This window comes from Bombyx mandarina, chromosome 23 (assembly GCF_030267445.1).
Source record: "Bombyx mandarina strain Sakado chromosome 23, ASM3026744v2".
NCBI classification, from domain to species: domain Eukaryota; kingdom Metazoa; phylum Arthropoda; class Insecta; order Lepidoptera; family Bombycidae; genus Bombyx; species Bombyx mandarina.
In genome coordinates, this window is record NC_143229.1 from 12,762,087 (window position 1) to 12,781,845 (window position 19,759).

General features: G+C 37.1%; 1 protein-coding gene across 3 annotated transcripts in view; it reads left to right on the top strand.

Annotated features, from left to right (window-relative positions):
• LOC149500200 (uncharacterized) overlaps positions 1–19,759 on the top strand; it is a 109,095-nt gene that overhangs the window by 12,299 nt on the left and 77,037 nt on the right. The window contains exon 1 of one of the 3 annotated variants that reach the window (XM_089737749.1): positions 12,965–13,147. The exons of the other annotated variants lie outside the window; for them this stretch is intronic. The gene's annotated coding sequence lies outside the window, so the exon portion shown is untranslated. Of the gene's footprint in view, positions 1–12,964; positions 13,148–19,759 lie in introns of those variants that run through there. 3 annotated transcript variants of the gene reach the window in all.

Genomic DNA, 19,759 nt, shown 5'->3' on the forward strand with positions numbered 1-19,759 from the left:
GTAACACAATGTTTGAACATAATATAAGTATATATGTTAGGAGACCGGTATCCGGTAAATTCTATTATTGATCGAAGGGTAAATTCATAAGCTTGATAGTTTAGTTGATATAATGTACTATGCATTTATTTAAAATTAAACTTTATGCATTTAAATGCTAATAAAAAAACATAGTTTTATATATAGCAACTATTTTTTCCATTTTCATCAATTGACTTACTATTTAATTATAACCAATTTCTGTTTTATTCTTGGCTGACTGATAGAAAATGCCTTTGGAATTAAGTGTGCCAATATGTAATAATATAGATTAAGTGTAATAAATAAAATTTCTAATCTTCCGTTTAACAATTATCAAGGAGCGATGATGATGATAGTGCTCATTAAGTTTCTCTCGCTAGTGTTAACAAATTCGCCAGGCTGAGTCCCGTGAGCCCGCCTACACAGTCGGTAAAACTATTACAACCGCTCAAAATTACTATCATAGGTAAGCAAGAAAAAAAAAGAGTTAGTTTGATGATAATGTAATCTCGTGTAGTCCAAATGCATAACATCATACACCGTTAGCTACCAAATGTACTTCTAGATACCGTGGCTATTAATTGTATTAATTTAGCCCTAAGACCGTCAGTCTGATAATGTTTATTTCAAGTCTTTGTCGGACCGATCGACTGTTGAAACTTACTTAACCACCGCCCTTGAAATATAACGTCTGAGCTGGTGGTAGGACCTCTTGTGAGTCCGCACGGGTAGGTACCACCGCCCCGCCTATTTCTGCCGTGAAGCAGTAATGCGTTTCGGTTTGAAGGGTGGGGCAGCCGTTGTGACTATACTGAGACCTTAGAACTATATCTCAAGGTGTGTGGCGCATTTACGTTGTAGGTGTCATGGGCTCCAGTAACCACTTAACACCAGGTGGGCTGTGAGCTCGTCCACACATCTAAGCAATAAAAAAAAAAAAAAAGCTGATTCTCAAACTTGAACTTGCAAGTTTCGTGGCATAAAATTAAATATCGGGACTGTCTGTATGTTTTTTCTTACCTATGCTGATAGCTTTGAGAGGCTATTTCAGCTTCTCCTTCACGTGTAGGTGAGCTCGCGGGGCTCAAACCGGGAGTGTTACTAACCCTGGCCCTAGCAAGAGCAGCGCTTCGCAGAATCTACCACCGGATCGAAAACGCGACCCACTGAGAAGATCCGGCGAAAAACTCAGTGGACTCTGTCTATGGGTTAATTTACTCGTCGAGCCCTTCGTCGCAAGCGACGGGTTCCGCGAGGACGGTGACCGGTGTCTGTAATAAGCGATAATTATCCAATAAACAATTAACATTGCAGTCCAACATCGTGTTCACTTTAAAAACGGCTTTAGTCACGATGACAAAAATTGACCATAAGCTAGATTTGACCGAATCGGTGGTACAGTTGTTAGCGCCACTGACTGTTGCGCCGAGGGTTGTGAGTTCGATTCCATCATCGGACAAACATTTGTGTGATGAGCAGGTCTGTTTGCTCTTTAAGCGTTTATTATCTATATATGTATATTATATTCAAACATACCTACATGAGGCCGTCAGCGCAAAAGTGGCCTAAGCTTACCATAATTATTATGGAGATACTGAGGTCTGAATTTACCTTCACAATACTTCGTCGGCAAAAAAAAACGAACAAAAATAATGCTTACAAAGGCATCTGTTATCTATGTGTGAATATGGGATAGGCCGATTTTGCATCAAAATTTATTACGTATTAAATAAATTGCAATACATAAATACGAATATGAATTGTGAGTTAGGTCACTTTAGCGCTGACGGCCTCATAATATGTCATATCAGTCTCTGGTATACATAACACAGGGAATCCTAAATTGGGGCTGGATGACCGCATGCGATTTGTTCCCAGCTATTATTATTACATTATTAAGCTTTGAACTTCACAATCTTGGCTACGACTTGATTTACATAACACAGGGAATCTTAAATTGGGGCTGGATGACCGCATGCGATTTGTTCCCAGCTATTATTATTACATTATTAAGCTTTGAACTTCACAATCTTGGCTACGACTTGATTCGAATAACTTAGATCGTTACCGCGCCGAAATAGAACTTCGGGACGTTCGCTCCTGTTGCTAGGTAAGTCGAAGCGTCGTTCTTAAATTACCGTTCCTATAATTAAGTTTAAACTTAGATAGCAAGGTGTTCGTGTAGTTATATTCAGTTCAACTCTAATCGAGCATTGTAATGCGTCTGATGCATTTTTTTAGTTTTTCAGATCAATACCGCTAAATTGAAGAAATAAGGATGAAGTTTCATTCGTATTGCAAAACGTCCTTTCGAATGGAAACACATAATTACAATAGAAATAAACAGGATGGTAGTAAGTTGCAAGGTACGCACACATTCGCTTAACCAGGGAAGCGTACTTACCCGGTAATGTAAAGTGAAATATACCTTGGCTTATTATTGTAGTTAAATTTTAATCAAACAGAACACGCCTGGTAAAATGAGTATTCGCACACTATTTGTGTGTAACCATAGATACGCCACGTCTCAGACATCGTAAGTTTTGGACAAATATTATAACATTAATCCAATTTATTTCCAATTTTTATACTAATTTAGATAAGAAATTAAACAACGCCACCCTTTAAGCGATATTAGCCCTTATTTCCTAATGTCGTCTTGCTTTTTTTTCTCCCTAACTATGCTGATAGCCTTGAGCGGCTATTTCAGCTTCGCCCAAACATGTAGGTGAGCTCACGGGGCTCAAACCGGAGTGTTGCTAACACTGACCCTAGCAAGAGCAGTGCTTCGCAAAATCTACCACCGGATCGGAAACGCGACCCACTGAGAAGATCCGGCGAGAAACTCAGTGGGCTATGTCTGTGGGTTAATTCGCTCGTCGAGCCCTTCATCGCAAGCGACGGGTTCGGCAAGGATGAAGACCGGTGCTTGTGGTACCTAAAAGCACCGTTAATGGATCGGGAGGGTCCGTAATAACGTGTCTTGCTAGTAAAGTAAATCAGTAATAATGTATCGATGTCGTTCATCGCTGACAGATGGCGCTAGGATAAACCGTTTGCGTCATTTGATGAATTACCATCCGGCTTTTGTTCACCATTTTCGGATGCATTAGCTAATTCGCGTCGAAAATTAGTTTCGTTGTATTCATTGCTAACCAATAACAATAGCGGCGATATATTAATAATGACGTCTAAGTGTTATTTTTATGACAATTTTTCAAGTATTATTCTCTTAACAACAATTAATTATTAGCCTTCTCAAATATAGAAGAATAATCTCGACAAATGAAACCTATAGCCCGTAGACCTATATTTCATACTTCAGTGATAAAGCCACTGTTTTTTTTTATTGTTTTTTTTTACCTTTCCTGTGGTCTCGATCGTAGGTATCCATTTCCATATTTCCATACTAATATTATAAAAGTGAAAGTGTCTTTGTTTGTCCTTCTTTCACATCGAAGAGAAGCAAAGGATTGACATTGTTTTTAAAGTGACAGTATCTGATCAGGAGAGCGACAAATGTATAAAATTAAAAAAATAACGAATGCGAGCTGATACACCATCAGACGGGCTAAATGCTAATTTAAAGCTATCAAAAAGTAAAACTTCTATGGCCTCATTAATAAAGGAAGTGCAGTAACATGCGAATGATATATTCTTATGTCCTTTTCTTTGACAATCATCTGCAAATAAATACAGTGTAAATTGGGATTATAGTTTGTATAACTTTAAGTAAAGTTTTTTTTGTTGCTTTGATGGGTGAACGAGCTCACAGCCCACCGGTGTTAAATGGTTACTGGAGCCCATAGACATCTAAAACGTAAAAGCGCCACCCATCTCGAGATTTAAGTTCTAAGGTCTCAGTATAGTTACAACGGCTGCTCCACCCTTCAAACCGAAACGTATTACTGTTTTACGGCAGAAATAGGCGGGATGGTGGTACCTACCCGTGCGGACTCACAAGAAGTCCTACCACCAGTAAATACTTATTTATTTATAACTATCTGGGGGAAACGACAAGGAGAAAGAATTTATGTCAGCGGGTGTCGTTACTCAGTGGAGCCACGGTCTGTCTCTTGTATATGCAAGCTAGATTCATCCGCGAAGCAGCTGCTCTCGAGTTGTTAGGTCTCCTTTGGAGGCGCTCGGGCAGCTGTTTGCTAATCTCACCCTTCCTGGCTGAGCCCTTGCTCGCCCACCTGTCCTGGTGAAACTGGAAAGGCATCTGGGACACCAGAAAATCTTCAATCATAAAAAAAAATGCAAGCTGCCCTAGCTTCCATTGTATTGTATCTATTAATAGCCTTTAATCATTGAGAGAGGCGGTAACGATACATTATTCGACTCCGAAATATCTCCTCTTTCTCTTCAGTCAAGCTGACAATGCTTTAGCGGTTATAGAAAAAAAAAACCACAGAGAACATAATCACGATTGTTACATAACAATTCAAAGGTTACCGCGAAAGCAGTTTCATTGTCTAAAAAAAAACAGACCAGTCACATTTAAGTCGTATTAATTTCTCATTAATTCGTATTATGCTGTAGATCCATTGAGATCTGTAGTCAAGTTGCGAGTAGCCGTTAAAACTCTAAAATATAATACAAAGTTTTGAGAGAGTTCTTACACAATTTATCGTATGGTACAATATGTAAGCTTAAGCTTTTTGTATTATTTAAAAAAATAGCTCTATTGTTCTCTTGTTTATATTATTACATTTATTGGTAACTTTTATTTATTGCTTAGATGTGTGGACGAGCTCACAGCCCACCTGGTGTTAAGTGGTTACTGGAGCCCATAGATATCCACAACGTAAATGCCCACCTTGAGATATAAGTTCTAAGGTCTCAGTATAGTTACAACTGCCCCACCCTTCAAACCGAAACGCACGGCCTATTTCACGGCAGAAATAGGCAGGCCATTATGGTCGCTGGCCTACAAAGACAATAAAAAAATGAAGAATATTGCAAGCTAATTATACTATACTTTACCTTATGATACTAACAAAATTGGTTCAGACTTGAAAAGAATTTGAATATCTAATCTAGTTGTTATTGATTCAGCCACACCCAATCCAACAGGATTACTTAATAGCACAAAATAGGCATACGTTTCGTTCCGAAGTACCTATTTCAAACGATGAGAAACATAGAATAATCTTTATTCTAATGCAATTAAGTTCGTTAACCAATATCTCAAAATGGAACACAATATTGTTGTTGTTGAGGCCGTTGTTAGATTATTACTGTCAAACACACGTGCATTGAACTCTCGCTCTCAACTAAATCAATAAAAACGCCACTTTCCTATCGCTTGTACTTCGAAGACCAAATAATATCACGTTTGGTACGGCAAATACAATAACAGGGTTTTCACTTTTTTGATGGACGTGACTGAACATTTTGCTCGTCATTTAACTTACGCCCGCGTTGATCCCTCGGATAATATGATACCGCTGTATGTTTAGTGAGAATAAGGAAATCAAATATCCATAAGGTATAGAGTCCAATCAGTATTCTGGAAGCGGGTTTCGACTGAAAAAACTACCCGGCGTGTCAACCCTAACCTCACGAGCTGTTTTACGCCTGATATTTTAAATGCTTGTGACTACAGATGACAACTCCTCCCTACAGATTTAAATCCTTCAGACTGAACGAAGTTTACTCGTATTCGTCGATTTGTAAGCGTTTTTACAACAGGCTAGCAAACACCATACAATAAGACTACTCATTGTATTGCTAGGCCGTTTTTCTTTGTTTCTTTAAACGCACTTTTCAACTTTACCTTCACCACACCGTTTATTACAATACAAACCTTGCTCTGCGAGGTTTTTTTACAAGGACGCAATGTCTAGAGGCCATTTTATTGTCCAGTTTTTGTATTTAGAATATGAGAATAAATTTATGCTATTACAACTAAGAACAATTTCATCGTGAATGCCATTGTTTGATGGTGTTTTACCCATAGACACAGCCCACTGAGTTTCTCGCCGAATCTTCTCAGTGGGTCGCGTTTACGATCCGATGGTAGATTCTGCGAAGCACTGCTCTTGCTAGGGCCAGTGTTAGTACCACTCCCGGTTTGAGCCCCGTGAGCTTACCTAAACGCTAAGGCAAAGCTGAAATAGGCTCTCAAGGCTATTATATACATGAATCGTACAGTAAAATATCGTGACAACCGCCGTCCGCGATTGTGTGTCTGCACATTTAAGACCGAAAAAACGATAAGTTTTGCTCTCGATGCCATTGGAATTTGGCATTTTGGCTATCCTGTCCTAAAAATCAAATCGCATTATCGCCAACGATCTGTAAGCAGAGTTGACGATGAGTTAGTCCCAACTACAGAGAGTCATAACACCTAGCTACTAGGACAGGCAGGCCGCAGACGTTGAGAGCGGACCACGGACTCAATAATGGTATTCAGGACCCGACCCAGTAATCACAGTGCGCCCTACCACCATGTAACTTTTTTTAAATTACTAAGAGTTTTAGCTTGTATAGGTACTCCTGAATAGCCCTGCATGATAAAAAAAAGTTTCGCATTTTGAATAAAAGAATAGAACAGTAGAAGAATTCCCTTTAGAAGTTTACAGTAGAACATAGCTGTGACTCCAGAAAGTAAACAAATCCACTAACTGCACGTACATTTTAATGGTTGCCAAATCGATTTATGATGCATTTTAAATGAACTGTAACCGATTTTAATGAACGTTTTTAAAACTCTCTTAAAAGTTAGAAAGCTTGAAAATTTTTTCACACCCTTCTGGATACAATGTGGGGTAGTTTTAAAACTAAACTGTACAAGCTAGTGTAGATAGAAACTTTAGTAGAATCTGTGTTATAGAACAGTGAAATAGCCGGTTATAAAACAGCTATGTATATATAAGTACTAAAGGATTGCATTTTTGCAACCTTAATTGTATTTTATCACTTGTAATCTTAATTTGTAATCACCCGGCTTAAGCATTTAATCATATTCACTATTCTGTATTTACTGCTGAGACTTCTTTTGTAAATTAAAATTGCTGCTTCTCCAAAATAATCACACTTTACACTTTTATTTTTAATTTTCATTTCATTTGCAGAATATACAATTACATAATTATAATTTTTGTTGACCTGACATTGGCTATTAGGCCATTGGCTTTATAATCTCGGTATTAGTAGTACATATTGTGTAAATGTTTGTATTGCTTAAATTGGGCCATTAGTCTTCCAAACAGGTGATAGATAGTGATAGATTTTTATCCAAAGTGATAGATTTTTATTTATTTATACCGTTCAAGGTAAAGCAGTGGAGCATGTTGTATCGTTTCGTCGACATCAAGTGTCAAGTACTGCATACACCCATAGGTCACAGCCCACTGAGTTTTCCGCCGTATCTTCTCAGTGGGCCGCGGTTCCGCTGGTAGATTCTGCGAAACACTGCTCTGGCTAGTTCTAATGTTAGCAAATTCTCTCAGCTTGAGCCCGTGAACTCAACTACCCGTCTACAAGAAGCTGAAATACCCCCTTATGCTACCAGCAAATAGGTAGGAAAAAAACTGCATACACGACGGGCTTCGGTAATAAGTGAACCTTCTGTTAGTTTAAGCCATCAATGAAAGAACTATGATGTAACAAAGACACCAACGCGCATTGACTGCTAAAATTATGATCCTATGAACCTGTAGTTTGGTTATAATTTATCTTTACTCCTTATCAACATGAAGACCTCAAGCTGTATTTTATTGTCACCACTAATTTATTTTACGGATGCGTTACGTAATCGTTACGTGACCGGTCGACGATCATCAAGGGAAAATAAAACTTTCATTTCGTTTTTAAAACATGTCATATTCACACGCGTGCTTCGTAGCGTGTGATGCATATTAAGTGCTAATTAACACATCCTTGTTTACTGTATTTCTGGGAAAACAACGCTGACTCCGGCGGCCCGTGAACAGTGCTTGGGTCAATCCTAAACATGACATTTTATATAATTATTTTATATAAGTGTGGGAAGACACTAATAAGTATGGCAGCACAGATAATTGCAGTTGCACAAAAATCTCTGGTCGTACGTGCGCATATTGTATCTCTATGTATTGAATCAAGTTTTTATTGAAGCTAGCACAAAAAAGGAGTCTACGCTCAAAACTAACAGGCCAATCTCCAATGAAATTCAAAATAGCACTGTGAAAAGTATCTCAGTATTCACGCTTGAAGTCGTCGTTGCCTAGAGCATAAGACGCCCGGTGCATTCGTATCGAGCGATGCAACTGTGCTGGTGTTCGAATCCCACAGTCAGTTACCAATTTTTTTAATGAAATACGTACTAAACAAATGTTCACGAACGACTTCTTCAATGAAGGAATAGCATCGTGTAATAGAAATCAAACTTGCTAAAATTATAATTTGTGCAATTACACACGATAGATCGCCTTGTGAGCCCGCACGGGTAAGCCGTTGTACTATAAAACTGAAACCTTAGAACTCATATCTCAAGGTGAGTGGCGGCATTAGGTTGTTGATAGGATAGGTTCCGAAAATCACTTAACAACATGTATGCCGTGAGCTGTTCCATCCATCTAAACAATGAAAAAACTGGCTCAATATTTCTGTTAACTGTCTGTATATCTTAGTGATATCCTTTTTAACCTATTCATTATCCTACTCCTCTCTTGTGCTAGGACTTTGAATCACCGGATCATCACAGAGATCAATAGAGTGTAGAATTGGTTTTCAGCGCGATCTTCGCTGAGATGGTACTTGGAGAGGACACTGGTCACGCATATCGTTTAATCCACCTCCCCAGCTATAGGAACTGGATGGAGAATAGGTCATTGTACTGATAGGCATGCTGTCCAGAGCCCAGACGGTGCCATATGCACACTAGGGAACCTAAGTTGGATTAAAAATACTCAGAAACAAAGTACAGTCAAAACCGTTTACTGCGACATCGTTTAATACAACATGCCGGTTATAATAACCAAGAACAAAGGTCCCGGCTGAATGCCATATGACCGCCTTATTAAAAATATTGCTTTCTACGACATTGGTAATAACGACATACCTACCTCATAAAACGACCACATTTAACTAATATTTCGGAGAATTAGATCTGTTAGAACGACCGGCTAAGCTGTATTGTAAACAATTTGAATAGGCATCCACATTTGTTTTCGATGCCTTTTAAAATCAGGAAAGAAAACAATAGGATTTAGTTTAGTGTAGGGTCTTTTCTAATTCTTAGAAACAAAACACGTGCATGCGGTAGTTAAAGCCCGCTTCTTCATATCTCTTCAGTTAGTTTGTTACTTATCTATACACAAGACGCATCAAAACTTTGTGGAGTTATTCGTGAAACTTTCAAAATGTCGCAAAGAAAAACAAATTAATATTGAAGAAAAATCGCGTATTATGTAAATATATTTTTCCAATAATTCCCTATCGATTTGTTTGTACTTGCACGTTACACATTAAACATCACCGGTTGTTACGACTATCGGTTTTTACGACTGAATATGAGCAGTCCCTTCGATGTCGTTATAACAGATTTTGACTGTATATGTTAAAATAATTTAAACCCAAACAAGTAGGAACAAAATTCATGAACACTAAGGGTTCCTGGTGTGAGCTAAGGCACTTTGATCACAAGACTACGCAACTCAAATATAAAAAGTAATTCTGCAGATTTACGTACTATATTATAAAACATACGTGTTGTCTTTAAGTCAACGGGATATTATACGTTAAAAACAAAGAGCATTTAAAAGTTGATTCATCTGCTCTTTACTTCCTAAACCAGTGTTCGATCCCTTTCTTGTAAACAGACAGCAGCATTAAGCCGTCTCTGTTTCGCACAGTGCTCGGTTATTATGGATACCGTTGCAAAAATAACTGTAGCAATCAAAATTTGTTCAGAAGGTTGAATAATTAGCGGAGCCGTCATTTAATTTTTTCATAAGCTTACCATGTCTTAATTCCGAAAATTTAAAACCTTATTTTAATAAGTAACAACAACTCTCTGACCCATTCCGAAGATACAAGGGCAATAAAAAAAAAGATATAATTTTTTCAAAGTTACCAAATTGTGAATATAAGCCATTCTCGAATGACTGGAGCACACACAAAACAAATTTCAAAATCTGTATAGCCCATTAAGAGTTCAGTCACACACACACGGGTAGAAAATCTATATGGATTATCTAAGAACGGTTAATAATCATTCCTTTTCTCCTACAAACACATTTGAAAGTACAAATAGGAACCAAATAATAACATAAGCATTTGAAGACTAATGTCCAAACTGGAAATAAAGCCTGGACTTCAAGACATCAGATCTACATTCCGTATATAACTTTAATTCGACTATACTATCATAACAGCCGCAAAAAGTCTTGTAATAAAAAAAAAACAATGCATTTAAAAGAACAAATGAAGCAGAAAAAATGGCAAACAGCAGCTCTAGATGTAATGTGGAAGGATTATAAGGTATAAAAAACAGCGCGCAATTCCTCTCAAAAAGATAATAGCATTGTTAGTAGCATAATATGCACGGCAGCTTTAAAATGTAAATTAATAAAACAATAAGTGAATCTTCTATAAAAGTTTTTCTGTGGCATATCACATCGCTGTGTGTTTGTTCATCACGAACATCGTGACTATAATGTGTTTCTTCTAGCTTACATATTTTCGCTAACGAGTTTTTCTAGATTTGCACTTTTTTGAGGTCAATATAATATTATGAAATGTTTTTACTGAGTTTTAACACAAAATAAACACTGACATAGCATTAAATACGCAATGACGTGAAACGATAAAAACATTTTAATACGACCAATATTCATGTTCGTGACTTGAAATATATAATTGTTTAGAGATAGAATTTCCTGAAATTTTTATTGTAATGCCTAATCTATTTGCCCTTCATTTTTTTTGTGTATTTTTTAAACCACTTTTAGTAGACTGGGAATATGAAAGATTTTTTTTGTATACATAAACGTCATTCTACAGATAAAAGACAAATAATTCTCCACTACTGGACGTAGGCCCTCCCAACTGGCCTTACTGAAACCTTTTTTCAGATCGCCTCCTCATCCACTTACTTACCACTACTTATTGCGTATTCTTGCCACATTTATGACTGCGACAATTTCATTTACGACACTTCTGCAACGCGTGTGCTTTGCCAACCGTCGACTACGTCATGCCGCCACCCGTCCCAAAAGACCTTGTTTGATATCCAGTCTGTTTCCATTTTCCGACTAAGCACCGTAAACTGGCCCAGCGGCCTTCACAGAACGTAATGTAGAATGAATAAAATAAAATGAATATTATAACAGTAAAACCTAGTTAATGGATATTAGTTTTACCACAACTTATTTCATATTATTGACAAAATATTTTACACCTTTCGTGGTCGTGGTCGACCAAAGATTGTTCTTCTACATTCAAATAATATGCACAAATAATCTAATGACAATAAAATACGGGAGACTAAACCGTTAAAGTACTTTTAATTACTACAGTATTTTATTGAGTTGAGAACTATATTTTCAACGCTTCCTCAGAATCCTCAGATGACTGTGGTGAAATGAAATCTCCAACAGCGACAGTTCGAATCCTGAATATTGAATGTGTGAATATTGAAAATGAATAATAATTTTAATTATCTACCATAACATTTTATTTATAAAGAGGGAGACAGTTCCCATGCCCCCGTGGATAATGGACGGCCGATAGCCAACGCAGTCCGATCCTGATTTTCGTCACGTCATTTCGGATCCTTCCGATCTACTAACGGTGTTTTTGGGTACCTCAAGCACCGGTCATCGTTCTCGTTGAACCCGTCGCTTGCGACGAAGTGCTCGTCGAGTAAATTAACCCACAGACACAGCCTACTGAGTTTCTCGCCGGATCTTCTCAGTGGGTCGCGATTCCGATCCGGTAGTAGATTCTGCAAAGCACGGCTCTTGCTAGGGTTCGTGTTAGCAACGTCGTCAGGTTTGCGCCCCGTGAGCTCACCTACTAGTTTGGTGAATCTAGAATAACCCCTCGAGGTTACTAGAATAGGTAGGGAAGAAAAAAAATCCTGATTTTACTGTTTTTAATCTTCACAAACAAACATTGGACTGCAAGATGAAAGACCTTGACCCAGAAAAGAAAGATTTGGACTAATATGTTGGTGAAAGGAGACTTAATGCGATCATTGATCAAATGTGACCGTAAATAATATCGATCGCTTCAAATTAAGTTCAACTTATAACCGTATTGACAGAGAAAGTTAATGTTCCAATCTGCGTTATTAGTAAAGCGGTACTAACTGTGTAAAGAGGTTTATTACATTTCGTGGCTACTTTTAAATTGACCTAAAATATGGGAATTCAACTTTTTTTTTTATCTCCGATCTCATCTGACACATCCGTTGTTGACTTATTGTAGGTAGTTCTATTTTTATTGATATTCGACTGGTTCTGTTTACTAGTGATATGTAGTGAGTTTGTTTGTTTTCTTTTGCAATCTTTGAGTTTATTATCGACGCACCTTCCTGGTGGTAGGACCTTTTGTGAGTCCGCGCGGAATGTACCACCACCCTGCCTATTTCTGCCGTGAAGAAGTAATGCGTTTCGGTTTGAAGGGTAGGGCAGCCGTTGGATACTTGAGACCTTAGAACTTATATCTCAAGATGGGTGGCGTATTTACGTTGTAGATGTCTATGGGCTCCAGTAACCACTTAACACCAGGTGGGCTGTGAGTTCGTCCACCCATCTAAGAAATAAAAAATAAAAAAAAACTAACATTAAATACTATTTAATTGAAACCTACCATAACCTAAGTTCCAAAAAATCTCTGGATTTTTGTATCTACTGTTGAATTCGTAGTGTAAATAAGATTTATAAATTTTCTGTTCTGCACGCTTCGATATCGGATGCTGTCATTCCGGTTACACAGTTGTTTGACCACATTCAGTGCAACGCCGTATTGTGTAGCCGTGAGACGTGTCGCCCGTTAAATAATAACCTTAATTAAAATTTTGGTGATTTTCATACTGAAATTCCGTGTTGATAAGTTCATTGTTTTGTGTCCAGTCGTGTCTTTACCAGGATTTTGCGTTGGAACTTAAACACCAGCTGATTTTAATCGGGTACGTTCAAAATGAACTTTTCGTGATTTATGTGAAATGTCTTAAATGACAGTGTGACAATTTTGTTGCAATAATGATGATAAAATTTAAATCAAATGTGACATTGTTGTTGTTATGCAGACTTTAAATGATGATGAATTAATTAAGAATCTAACTTAATTATTCATAATGAGGGTATATTTATTTTTAATACATAGAATAGGTATAGGGCATAAAATTGTAATGTTTTACCTTTCACCTTATTTTACCTTTATGAATTCCTTTTTTTTATATGTTTAGTGTTTTAAAACTATAAGTACCTATGTTAAAGATAGGTAAGGCTGTTTGTGACATCTATTGTACTTTTTAATCAACTATAAATACAATTTTTGTAAGGTTTTTGTTTTTTTTTTATAATATTTGACGCTCGTAAGATTGTAAAGGAATACGTGTTTTAAATAGGTGAACCAACTCACGGCCCGCCTGTTGTTAAGTGGTTACTGAAGCCTATAGGCATCAAAAACGTAAATCCCGCCATCTGCCTTGAGCCAGCGCTAAATCTTAGTTTTATAGTAAAAGGACTGCCCTGTCCTTCAAACAATCGAGGATACATACCTACCTCTTCTCTTAAATGCGGAGCGTTTGATAGTTATTAGGCACTCGAAGGTCAGATTTTGCCCTTCGAGAGTTACAAAAACACCATAAAAACAAATGAAAGTGACCAAAAAGAATTTCTCAAACGGTATAGTTAATAAACTCGTCGTTGAAGTCGTCGTGGCCTAAAGGATAAGACGTCCGGTGCATTCGTATCTAGCGATGTAACGGTTTTCGAATCCCGCAGACGGGCACAAATTTTTCTAATGATATCCGTACTTGACAAATGTTCACGATTGACTTCCACGGTGAAGGGATAACATCGTGTAATAAAAATCAAACCCGCAAAATTATAATTTGCGTAATTACTGGTGGTAGGAGCTCTTTTGAGTCCGCCGGGTAGGTACCACCACCCCACCTATTTCTGCCGTGAAGCAGTAATGCATTACGGTTTGAAGGGTGGGGCAGCCATTGTAACTATACTGAGACCTTAGAACTTATATCATATCACAATGTGGGTGGCGCATTTACATTGTAGATTGCTATGGGCTCCAGTAACCACTTAACACCAGGTGGGCAGTGAGCTCGTCCAAATTCAAATTCAAAATCATTTATTTCAACTTAGATGTCAGTTAACACACTTGTTGAATGTCAAAATATAAATAACTCTACCACCGGTTCCAAAAAAAGCCACAGTCCTGAGAAGAACCGGCGAAACAAACTCAGCGGGATTTTTTGTTTTTTCTCAAATTTTTTCTTTTTTTAATTAGTAAAAATATTTACAATAAACGGAAAAACAAGTCAAAAAATACAATTAAAAATAATAATAATAATGAAAAATGAAAAGGCCAGGAGCGAACGCCTCATTCCCACGTAGTGCCATCTATAGTCGGATTTTTAATTAGACGAAGCCAGCTGACAGTAGCTAATGTCACTTTGTGAAATAATGTTGCTATATTTAAAGTAATAGTGATGCGTTCAGTTCTCGTTCAATCACATGAAAGAACAATGAGTGTGAAGAGTTAATCATTAATTTCAAACTATAAAAGAATATTATTTATATTTTACAATAAAATTGTATTAAAGTGCTCCAATATATGTTACTAGTAGTATGTAACTACAATCAGTTTTTTTATTTTCATTACATACCTATAATTGTTATATTTTATACATCTATAATTTCAACTATATGATGTATTGGAAATAGGACAGTCTTACAAGCTTTCTCGCAATACTTTTCTTAATGTTTAAAACACTCGGTATTCAGTACAGGTAGATACTATAGGAACATAATATTTCGTCTAAAACTCGTTGGTATGTACAAAGCACGCCTAAAATTCGAACCCCGTACCCGATATCGGCAATTCGGCACACCAACTATTCACTAGACAATCGAGGCAATTTCATTAATTCAGGAGTTTTTTCAATCGTTCACTTTGTCACAACACTATTCATTCAACAACATTTCATCAAAACCTGACAACACAGTAAACGTCAGTTGACTTCGTCTCATAAAAAATCCGACTATAGTAAATACCTAACCCTTAACTTTATAATATTATTATGCAATGTTGCACAAACGTCCCTTGACAGTTTTCTTAAATCCACCCAACTAACCAATAAAATAAAATAAAAACTCACATTGCACTTTATTTGTCGCCACAATGACTGAAGGCATCTGATGATTATAGTATATTTTCTTATATAAAAATTCTAATGCTACCGTTATTATTACATTTACAACGTTTTTGCTGCGACTTCAGCACAACAGAATACGTGCGGTACATTACCGAACAACGTTTGGCCCAGTATTCGAGTTGCTGTCGCGGAAAACCACATGCTTTCGTCACGCACGCATCGCTCGATGATTGTGGCATACTTAGCCAATATTATTATTACAAAGAACTACTACTAAGTATGTGTGCGCTTATAAATTTGACATTTGGAAATTTCGCGAATTCAACCTTCCTCTCTGTACGTTTAGCGATCAAACGAGAAATTCAACTTGAAATTCGGATCGTTAGATGCGGACTGTTCTTGCGATCAACACAGTAACACACTAACTCTGTGTTTGTAATATCAAGTATGGAAAAATATTAGTTATGTGTGACTTTTTTTTTTCTTACCTAAGCTGATAGCCTTGAGAGGCTATTTCAGCGGAACTTAACTAGTAGGTGAGCTCACGGGGCTCAAACCTGACGACGTTGCTAACACGAACCCTAGCAAGAGCCGTGCTTCGCAGAATCTACCACCGGATCCGAAACGCGACCCACTGAGAAGATCCGGCGAGAAACTCAGTGGGCTATGTGACTTATATACACTTTATTGTAGTTGTATGCTGATGAATTTCGTATCATCATCAGCCCACATTCGTCCAGTGCTGAATGTACGCCTCTCCCAATTTACACCACTTATAAATTTCGTATATGGTGGTAGGACCTCTTGTGAGCCCGCACGGGTAGGTACCACCACCCTACCTATTTCTGCCGTGAAGCCGATTCGAAGAGTGGGGCAGCCGTTGTACTGAGACCTTAGGACTCATATCTCAAGGTGGGTGGCGGCGTTTACGTTGTAGATGTCTATGGGCTCCGATAACCACTTGTGGGCTAAGAGCTCCTCTACCCATCTATGCAATAAAAATAAAGTAATAAAAAGACTCCGAAACATCTGAACCGATTTCGATGAAGTTCGGGAATTGTTCAGTTTGGCCCAGCGGGTTTTGATATGAAGTTTGGTAGCAACCGGATCAAAGATGACCCGGCAAAGCGAACCGCAGTAATCTATACTTCTATACCAATATATAAATCTACAGTGGTTTTTACGGATGTTCCGTTATAACTACTGAACCATGCAACCGATTGACTTGAAACTTGGTATCTATGTAGAATATACATGTACTTAATGGATAGGTTAACATTTATATGAATGTTGAACTCCCTACACCAGTTGCGGGGGCGCTAATGATGAGAATCTTTGTGGGGGTGAGAAATAATAATGTTAATTTTAAATGCCCAGCGAAGCGGACGGGTACAACTATTTATTGATAAAACTAAAAACCTGTCTATTAGGAAATAGGAAATTATTCAAGGAAACCGGATATGCTTAGTACAGTATTTCGTAGACAAGTTTTAAAATTTGCCAATGTTAATACGAAACAGCGAAAGTTTAGTAGTCATATTATGTAAAGGTTGTAATTACGATTTATTTTATATAACCCAAGATGTCTGACGAATTAATGTACCTATTTACATATTTATTTGGGAAACCAACAGTGCAGTACAAACATAATATAATACTTAAAAAAATAGCTAAAACAATAACCAAATGTGTTTCCCCTATCAAAATCACATATAAGTAGAAAGTGAACAGAGAAGAGAAATTTAGAAATTAGAAGTTTACACAAAAAACAAAAGCAACACAATACGCACATATTATTATGTACATCAACTTACACTATAAAACTAAGTAATACTCATCGGACTAAATCATAATACAAATATTCCAAAATAGCTTTTCTATATGCTACAAGTGACAAATAGACCGTATATAGTATTAAAAAATATATTTGACATTCGTTACCTTTAAGTTATAAACTCCTTGACGAACTACGAAGCATCTGTGATCACGTTGTAATCGAAAACCGATCATTTCGAACAAAGGTTTTTCTTGAACTATTTATACTCTCTTTAAGGGTTAAAAGAGTATTAGAAGCGTGATGAAAAACACTTGACTTAAAATAAAACAAGACACAAAGAAGACTTTACCTGGTGTTCTTTAAAATTTCCGAAGCTTTGAATATACATAGTTCTTCTTCGAGAAAATTCGATTTGCCCGCTAAATCACTTAGATTAAATACGCCATAGTATTTTTTTATGTTTGAGAGATTACTGGTGGCCCGAAGGTCTTTTCAGTTTTACCTAGACAGGTAGGCGAGCAAGGGCTCAGCCAGGATGGAATTATTTTAGACTGACTCCTAATTTTTTATTTAATCAATACTTAATGCAAAAGCAATAAGATATAACAAAAAGCACTCTATTCCAATAGGGTGTCCATAAAACACCTCTCTCATTTATTCTCTCTGTCACAGTTTTTGTGGTCACAGGCAAGGGCTGAAATAATATACTGACAACAAAAGCTTGAGATTAAGCCGTAAAAGTAATTTTAGCCCTTTCAGTGCGATCCGCCGATATATCGACTCTCTATTAATGCGTATAACGTGCGTAGCGTCGGAATACAGATTATTTTCGTAGTTTGATTATAATTTAATAAGTTAATAATTGTTCAAGATGTTTCCATCATCTCGTTTTTAACATCGCACCGCCCACAACCGGAGTAGAGTTCATTCATACTACCTGGAGCCACTGAGGTCATCCACAGTGCGTTTCCAGAGATATTTTTTGCCACCATCCGGCTTTGGTATAAGCTCCCCTCCACGATGTTTCCCGAGCGCTATGACATTTCCTTCTTCAAACGAGGCTAATGGAGAGTACTTAACGTATTCTCCATTAGCCTCGTTCGAAGAAGGAAGGTAGGCAGCGGCTTGGCTCTGCTGAAGTCGATGGGTGACAGTAACCACTCACCATCAGGTGGGCCGTATGCTCGTCTGCCTACAACGACAATAAAAAAGCTATTAGGTATCGACCTGTACGGACGTGTCTTAGCGGGCGCATAGTTAAACTTTTTAACGTTAATAACATTTATAAGTTATTGTTTAAGATTATTTTGCTGTGAATTTAGAATTGATTTTTGTACTTTTTTTACAGTTAAACCTCTTTATAACATTTTCTTTTTTTTAAATCCTTCGGCAATTTCTGCCAAATATCTGAAAATAAGCTCAATACTAAAAAGGTTCATTATTAAATAGGTTATTATTTATTCGTTTTCAAATTTACACAAAATCGTGTTTAAAACTCGACGCGGGCCGCGGCCGAATCAATTCCAGGCCATCTCGACATTTCAATAACGCGAGCCGATTGTAACGGGAACCCAACCAGTCCACGATACTTATCACTTTATCTATAGACGCAGAATGTATTTTAGTAATGAACTAGCCAAATGATAAGGTCAATGAACTTTTTGATGAACCAAAAATGCGTGACTTCGTTGCTGACGTAATAAGTATTATAGGTACTACAAATTTCTGAGATAATTCATTTGATTTAATTATTTAAACTGTGATATGAATAGACAGTTTTTAGGTAATAACAAACCTTGACGTCACGTGTCTATTGTAACCTTTCCTTCATTATGAACAGTTGGATTAAATTTGTCAATACATAATGCAGCTTACATTATCTAGTGGCTGATTCTATATAATAATATGAAAAACATTTAGAATCAACAAAATCTATGAAATTAATTATGCTAACTAAGGAATTATGATATTTATATTTTTTACTTTGAAAAAGTTTTAAGAAATTATTTAGAAAAAAGCAAAGAAAAATCGTCGCTAACTTATTCGATTTTACATTTCATTCGAATCAATCGTTTAATTTTAATAGCATCAACTTGCGGAGGACCGCATTATGTGGAAGGCATTGGGGAAGGCCTATGTCCAGCAGTGGGCAGATAAAGGCTGATGATGATGATGATGATGATGACTTGAAATCGAATTGGTCTTTACTAACGGCCGTTTTCAATAACCTATCTATTCCCTAGTTTCGGTTACTAAAGATAGACAAATCTATCCTTTTGTCCTTACTTGCGTTCCAATAACCTATCGACGGATAGCAGTTCCTATCGTAACATGTGATTCGCGCTTGCGTTTCGTCATTGAATAGCCTAACGGAATCGTGGCTACCCGTCACAGTTCTTGTTACACGAACTTCATATTACTCAAGGCATGTATAATAACATACTTTGTAATAAAATAATTTTAATATTTCTTACGGTTTCCGCGAATTGTAGCCACAATTAAAACTCCTTTTACCATTTAGTATCGCGTTTTTTGTTGTAATTATAATTATTGCCTACGTTTCGAATGCTCTACAGTTTTCGTTGTCACGAATGACCTATCCGTGCGGACTTACAGACATCATC